At 43.2% G+C, this 8,423-nt stretch overlaps 1 non-coding gene across 1 annotated transcript; it reads right to left on the bottom strand.

Annotated features, from left to right (window-relative positions):
- Positions 1-7,520: 7,520 nt before the first annotated feature.
- TRNAQ-CUG (transfer RNA glutamine (anticodon CUG)) lies at positions 7,521-7,593 on the bottom strand. Its single transcript has one exon. It is a non-coding gene; the product is annotated as a tRNA-Gln (tRNA).
- Between the last annotated feature and the right edge of the window lie 830 nt (positions 7,594-8,423).

The raw sequence follows: 8,423 nt of genomic DNA, 5'->3' as shown, positions 1-8,423 counted from the left end.
GAAAGATTTGGCTGAAGACTGAATTTACAAGGTTTATGGTGAAGGGAAGCTAACATTTTCTAAGAACCTACTAAGTGCTAGGCAATTGTATTATTCAGTACTCTTTCGCTCACGTGGTTTCTCTCCTACAACTGTCAGGTTTTCTGCATTGTAGGAAAGATGGTAGCCAGCAGCCCCAGACTTACATTACCTCAGATAAGAAGAACCTGCCACCAAAAAGGAACGTGCTTCTCTCCTACAGTATATAGATTAAGCCTAGGACTCTGGTTAGCTCTTCTAGGTCACATGTCCCCTGTGGACCAATTACTGAGCCAGGGAGATGGAATACTGTGACAGGCCATGGCTGAGTTATGTTTCCTATTTTTTGAAAGATTTTTTTAATGTTTATTTTTGAGAAACAGTGAGAGAGAGAGAGAGAGAGAACATGAGTGGGGGAGGGACAGAGAGAGAAGGAGACAGAATCTGAAGCAGGCTCTAGGCTCTGAGCTGTCAGCACAGAGCCCTATGCCAGGCTTAAACCCATTATATGTTTCCCATTAAAAGAAAAGCAAATTTTGTTAGCCAGAGAAGGTGAATGTAAAAGTTTGCTGGACAGCCAAGAGGATTTGCTACCAGAGCTAAAAAATTGATGAAGTCATTATCTGCCTTGGGAACCTCTCCCCTAACACTCTAACCATTATACTCTAAAGACTGCTTTCTTGTACCCTGAGGCAATGGATTCAAAAATCTTAAGGGAACTTCTGAACTTTCTGGGTGAGAAAGGACATGCTTTTTTAGCCAAACCTTGAATACTGGGCCTGGTCTGAAATAATCAAGAAAACTGGATAATCAGCACATCTGGATGGATCTGCTCCTATTACTAGGTTTTCAGACAGGAAATTTCAGGTTTGGATAGAATCCTTATTAGTCTCCAAGCTAACTGAGGTTGTTTTGAGGCCAAAACACAGTCACACCTCATTTATCCGGCCAACTTCGTTCTCAGTCCTCCTCTGCTAACGGTGACTTGACCTTGAAACTCACTCCTCCTCTAGCCATTTTCTCCATTCACTTTTTAAAAGAAACTTGCTCTCGAAATTCATTCATCCATTCCTTCAAAAATAATTCATTAAACATCTACTATGTACTAGGACTATGCTGGGCACCTTAAAAAACTTTAAGAATACAAGACCTGTAGGGGATGGAATCTGCAGATGTCAACCTGACCACATGAAGCCTTCTGCTGAGTCCTTTCATACCCACCCTGATTCTCAGGTCTGCAGAACGTTGAACAAGGCAGGTGTGACTTACTATGTGTGGTTTCCAGGTGTCCTGACCCATCTTCTTTCTGATTCAGTCACACACACGCACACACAGCCACGGGACAATTTTTTTCAATCAAACAAATAAATTAATAGATCCGTATAAATAATTGGGGACTTGGGGAAAAATATGGCTGCATTTTTTTTTCTGGAAGTGGAGTATAACTGACTTTACACATGTACACATATGTATTCAACTTGCACTTTGGCCCAAGGCTGGATGGTTCTAACCTCACCAGCTATCCATGCATTGATAATTTTCTTTCTCCATAACTTAGCAACAACAGCAATAGCAAGCTTAGCCCAATAGCAGGGTCAACTGTTCAAGGGTATCTCTGAGAACTATGGCTTCTTAGTAATGCTGCAGAAATAGTCCCCTTGGGCTTCCTCATCTCTGTTCTGTTCTTTTGTCAGAGAAAGTTATAAACACAATTTCCCAGGCTAGTGTAAGCCACTCCCCAGCCACAATACTTTCCGAATAATAATAGCTGATGAGAGCTAAGAGGTCTCAGGTGCTTTTAAATGGAGCATATAGCACTCTCTGGTATCTCCCCAGAACTCAGTGTGGACCCTCAAACCTGCCCATGCTCTGTGTGTGACAGGAGTACAAATGGCACTGGTTGTTCAACCATACAGCTATGTATTCTAGGGTGAAATTTCAACCTGTCAAAACCTTATAAGGGTAGAAAAGACCATTCTGTAATCTCCCTATGATACAAGACAAAATCTTCCCCAAAGCCTTGGGGTGAATGAAAGACAGAATGAGGATTCCTAATGCTGAGCCAATTACAGCTTTGCTTAGAAAATCCAGGCATTTGGTCAGTAATGATGAGGGGGAACTGAGACAATCCTACAGGCAAAGTAAAAGGAGTAGCCAGAGCTGCCTCACAGATATCCAGTAGCCGTTGTATGCAGAGTTGTATGCAGAGTTAGCCAAGAGACTGGATTGAGAAAAGAAAAGTTGATGAAGCCTCATCTTGTGTAAGGAAGTCTCTATTGCTTGTAGATAAATTGGGATTATGTGCCGTTTTGAGCCAATAGATATTTTGATAGAGACAACAAGTCGGGAAAGTCATAATCACTCCAGTGTCCAGATGATGAAAAACCTGCAGACCAGCCCCCAAGCAGGTCAAAAGAGGAGAGATTATGTCCAGTATGCTACATGGAGGTAACTCAGAGTTATAATGGAAATGAATGTTTCTGGGTGAAGAGAACAGACTATTATTTGTGAGACAGATGGTCTAATATCATGCTACTCTCTGTGTTTACTTCCTGTGTCACTTTCAAGCTTTTAGTAAAGCCTTTTCGAAAGTCTCGGCCTCCTGTCATCATGCTGCTGGCATTAAGGGCAGCATGGTGATCTACATTTCCACATTCAAAGCTCCCACCCAAGAGCAGCTATAAATAGCCTTTTAGCTCTACACCAAGACCAGATGTGCCAAAGCTCAGCACAGATACAGCCAGAAGGAAACATCACTTTCCTTCTCTGACCTTCAGTTCCCTCTACTTCCGGGTATAGCACGATGTCCTAGTTTAGCCCAAACTGAATTTAGAGTCTGAATTGTGGTGGAATTCGTGGGCTCGTGTATGAGTTAATACATGAAAAGTTTCCCTGGGGAGAGGTCAGAGATAAATGGAGGGAACAGCAGAGACTTACTTAGTCCCTATATTTGCCAGAGGAACAGATGTCTCCCTGGAGAGTAGGTGTCTTAATTTGAATTCCCCTTGAAACAAACCCTGAAACAAAAATACAACAACAAGTAGATCATTAGGTGGTACAGGAAACATTAGTAGGAAAGTGAGGAGTTAGAAAGGGAAGGAAAAGTCAATAAGGAACAAATTATCCAACAACTTATCACTATAGTGACTAGAGCTTAATCCCATGGAAAAACTGTAGGAAATTGTATAGAATACAAGTCTCAGAGTTACTGCATGTCAGGGGTAAGGAACTGGGGTATATATACACCAACTCCTATCAGTCATTGGTTGAGGACTGCTCCAGGGAGTATTAATTCCCTTCACTACCACCCCTGCCAGTGCACTTGCAGCCTGCCCAAAACAGGGGCTGAGTGACCTTCATGCAAAGAGATGCAGATGCAGACTAGTGGTAGTTTATTAGTGAGTTCTTAAGTGATAAGGTGCAAAGGGTAAAGACAGGGCACCAATAGCATCTGCTACAAAAGGGCTGGAGCTAGGTGTGCATCAGATCTTTGTGAGATTTGGGGCAAACTTGGGGAAGCTTTGGGGCTTTAGTAACAAACTTAGGGAGCTGATAATTTCCTTCCTTTCCTTCCTCTACTATAAACTGTAGTGCCAAGGACAGAGGTGGAAGACAACCTATGCCTGCTGGAGAATTCTGGCGAAGGTATCAGGCAATTAAAAGGCTCTTTGAAGAGGTTTCTGGACCAGAAGAATACAAGCAAATTTCCCTCAATTCCTCAGACACCTCTGAGTACTACTTGGAATATCTAGGAAGGCTTTTGCATGGCAAAATGAGAGCTAAGTACCAATGTGATTGGACATTAATATTAAGATGTTTTCTTTTCAACCCATAGAGGCCTGGAATATTCTGGTTGCATAGAGCTGTGGTGATGCTCCATGAGATGGCATATAGCATATATGAAGGGGCTAGGGCAGCAGTGAACACAGAGACACATTCAATAAAAGACAATTTTGGTTACTTTTGTGATCTCATTTAGTGAAAGTGTTCATCAAAGACAGAGGCACAGGGGCGCCTGGGTGGCGCAGTCAGTTAAGTGTCCGCCTTCATCCAGGTCACGATCTCGCGGTCCGTGAGTTCGAGCCCCGCGTCAGGCTCTGGGCTGATGGCTCAGAGCCTGGAGCCTGTTTCCGATTCTGTGTCTCCCTCTCTCTCTGCCCCTCCCCCGTTCATGCTCTGTCTCTCTCTGTCCCAAAAATAAAAAAAGACAGAGGCACATCTCTCAGAATGCCAAGTCCTTTGAGTAAAGTTCCTACAGGCCTGTCTCAGACTTTGAGTAAAAGGGAATTAGAGCCAATCACTTTCCCTACCCCATCTAGACCTTCTGACCTGTAAGGTATTTGCGTCCGTGTATATTTATGTATGTGTGTGTGTGATCACATCAATGTGCATGTTTCTGTGTATGTCCATGATATGTGTGTACAATGTGCATATGTTCATGTGTGCATGTCTGTGGGTATCTGTGTCACTTTGTGGGGGTTGAGGGGTAGGGCTGATACTGCCCTGTTCTCCTGTGCAACTTGCAACAAGCCCAGAGGTCTCTGCTTCCAAGCTGCACTGTGATTTTGAATTTGAGGGAAATTAAAGGCACAAATTATTCAGGCAACCCTTGCTCTTGGGGCCAGCTGCACAGAGCCCGGGTAGTGGGCTAAATAGATGATTGATTGTCCAGCCAGGCACAGCCTGGGCCAGAGCCTAAAAACCATATTTGTGAACATGATCAGGGGAAGCAGGGACAAGAAACAGAGAAAGCAGAGAGAAGTGAAGCAGAAGCAGATAGCTCAAAAACTGAAGCCAAAAGAGGTGCCTGGGTGGCTCAGTCTGTTAAACATCTGACTCTTAATTTTGGCTAAGGTCAGGATCCTTGAGTAGTGGGATTGAGCCCCGGACTGGGCTCCGTGCTGAGCATGGAGCATGCTTAGGATTTTCTCTCTCTCTCTCTCTCTCTCTCTCTCTCTCTCTCTCTCTCTCTCTCTCTCCCTCTCTCTCCCCTACTCTGCCCCTATCCCCCTACCACTCGCGCTCTCTCTCTAAAATGAAAACAAAAAACTGAAACCAAGAAACAAACAAAAAAACTAGAAACAGGCCCATAAATACAGAGAACAAACTGGTGGTTACCAAACTGGGCAAAGGGGAGTGGGAGGTATAGGCTTCCAGTTACAGAATGAATAATTCATGGAGCTGAAAGGTATAACATAAGGAATATGGTCAATGATAGTATAATAGTCTTATATGGTGACAGATGGTATCTACACTTGTGGTGAGCACAGTATGATGTATAGAGTTGTTGAATTACTATGTTGTACACCTGGAACTAACATAACATTGTGTGTCCACTATACACAATTTTATGTGTGTGTGTGTGTGTGTGTGTGTGTGTGTGTGTGTGTTGTACTGGAACCAAGAGCCAAGAACTGAGAAGCCCTTTTCTATGATATATGATTTTCCAACCTATTATCTCAGGAGGCCCAGATTAGCCAGGCAGAACTTCCTGGATAGTCCCTGTTCAATGCCAATCCAAGATGAACAGGGCCAAGTTACAAAATAAATTGCTTGGATGAAGATGGAAACTCAGCATGGTTTCCCTGGGACCCAGTATAGCAGCCAGAATCTGAGCAGATGCATGCTCCATGTACAGGAAATTCACTAGCCACTTTGGCCATACAGGAAGCAATCATCTTCACAATAACAATGGCATATGTTTACATAGAGACAAACAGTTTATGAAGCCCTTTAACTGTATGATCTCATTTGAGCCTCGTTTGGGCCTCTGGGGACAGTGTCATATCCACTGCAGAAATAAAGTGATGTAAACTTGGAAGTTAAGTGATTTTCCCATGACTATATAACTGATTAGTGACACAGCTAGGACTAGAATTTAGGCTTGTCTGTTTCCAAAACCAGAAAATTCTGTCTTTTCTGTTTCCTTTCCTAAACTGGTCTCCTTAGTTCTCCCTTCCTAGAGACATACAAGTGCTCCTGAGAAAATAAGGGTCCACTTCATTGGGCCCTAAAAAACCCAAGAACCTGATTGTCCTTAAGCAGATATGGTCCTCAGCTCAGTCACATGATGCTCCTCCTGCCAATTCATCCAGGGAAACTTGTATGAGCTGGGATAGAGGGAATCTGGGAACAGAATATCTCAGGAGGTGTCCAGTGTATGCACCTGGGCCTGTTCAGCTCAGACAGAAAGAAGGAAGGCAGAAACACCTCCAGGACTCTTCCATCAGGGTACAAGTACCTCAGCCCCAGCAAGAGACCTGGATGCTCTTAATTCCTAGCTATGAAAACAGTAATTTTCTTCTAAAAGATACTTGGATTACAAAGAAAGAAAAGTCCTGGGGTGCCTGGGTGGCTCAGTCAGGTAAGCATCAGACTTCGACTCAGGTCATGATCTCACAGTCCATGGGTTCGAGCTCCATGTCAGACTCTGTGCTGACAGCTGGGGAGCCTGGAGCCTGCTTCAGATTCTGTATCTCCCTCTCTCTCTGCCCCTCCCCCACTCATTCTCTTTCTCTGTCTCTCTCTCTCTTTCTCTTCCTCTCAAAAAATAAATAAACATTAAAAAATTTTAAAAATGAAAAATCCTAAATTGTGGGAGAATAAATTAATTGAGACTATTTTTCTACATTTCCTTGTACCTTTTGTTCTTCTACCATTCAGTGAGCTTATTGCCTCACTTACTACCTCTGGAAGGAAATGACATAGCAGACTCAAAAATTGTTTCTTGACTTCTGAGAATTAAAACTTGAGGTTTCAGGGTGACTGGGTGGCTCAGTCAGTTAAGTGTCCAACTTTGGGTCAGGTCATGATCTCACAGTCTGTGGGTTTGAGCCCCGCATCAGGCTCTGTGCTGAATGCGTGCTTGGAACCTGGAGCCTGCTTCGGATTCTGTGTCTCCTTCTCTCTCCACCCCTCCCCAATTCGTGCTCTGTCTCACCCTGTCTCTCAAAAATAAATAAATGTAATAAAAAAATTTTTTTAAACTTTAGGTTTCAAGGCAACATGATATAAGAGCAAGCTTCCCATAGGTAAGGATAGCTTGGGATATGTTGAAGTGAGGAAGAAGAATTGAAGAGAAGCAAAGAGGATGGAGGAAAAGTTGAGCCTGAACTTCTCTGATGAGATGTGCTTATGACAGATTTGCCTATTCTGGACATTTCATATAATATGTGGTCTTTTGTGACTGGTTTCTTTCACTGAGCACAATTTTTTCAAGGGTCATCCATGTTGTGGCATATATCAGTACTTTATTCCTTTTTCCAGTCAAATAATGTTCTATCGTATAGAGATACCACATTTGGTTTATTCATACATCAGTTGATGGACATTTGTATTGTTTTCTCTCTGTGGCTGTTATGAATAATCCTCCTATGAACATCATATACGAGTTTAGTGCAGACACATGTTTTCGTTTCTGCTGGAGTGGAATTGTTTGATCATGTGGTAACTCTGTTTTTAACTTTTTTTTCTTTATTTACTCTTTATAGTTTTAAGCTCTACACCCAACATGGGGCTTGAACTCATGACCCCAAGATCCAGAGTCATGTGCTCTACTGACTGAGCCAGCCAGGCCCCCCCCAGGCATTTTGATGAACGGCCAAACAGTTTTCCAAAGTTGCTCTACCATTTTATGATCCCACATCAATGAATGAAGGTTCCAATTTCTCTTCATCTTCACCAACACTTGCTATTGTCTGTCTTTTGTTTTAGTCACTCTATGGCTGTGAAGTGACATCTCCCTGTGCTTTTGTTTTTGTTGCTGTTAAGTTTATTTATTTAAATAGTCTCTATACCCAAGATTATTGGGTATATTATCATGGGGCTTGAATTCGCAACCCTGAGATCAAGAGTTGCATGTTCTACTGACTGAGCCAGCCAGGTGCCACTCCCCATTGTTTTTGATTTTCATTTCCTTAATGACTTTTCTTTTTTTTTCTTTTATTATTGTTATTTTTAATGTTTATTTATTTTTGAGAGAGACAGAGACAGAGTGCGAGTGGGGGAGGGGCAAAGAGAGAAGGAGACAGAATCTGAAGCAGGCTCCAGGCTCTGAGCTGTCAGCACAGAACCCGACATGGGGCTTGAACCCACGAACCCGAGATCATGACCTGAGCCAAAGCTGGACACTTAACTGACTGAGCCACCAGGCGCCCTTTAATTTTTTTTTTTTAATGTTTATTCATTTTTGAGAGAGAGAGAGAGAGAGAGAGAGAGAGAGAGAGTGGGGGGGGAGTGCAAGCGGGGGAGGGGCAGAGAGAGAGGGAGACACAGAATCTGAAGCAGGCTCCAGTCTCTGAGCTGTCAGCACAGAGCCTGATGAAGGACTCAAACCCATGAGCCATGAGATCATGACCTGAGCTGAAGTCGGACACTTAACTGACTGAGCCACCCAGGTACCCCCT

The sequence above is a fragment of the Acinonyx jubatus genome, chromosome C1, assembly GCF_027475565.1.
Source record: "Acinonyx jubatus isolate Ajub_Pintada_27869175 chromosome C1, VMU_Ajub_asm_v1.0, whole genome shotgun sequence".
In the NCBI taxonomy this organism is placed as follows: Eukaryota; Metazoa; Chordata; class Mammalia; order Carnivora; family Felidae; genus Acinonyx; species Acinonyx jubatus.
This window is presented reverse-complemented; position numbering and strand designations above follow the sequence as displayed.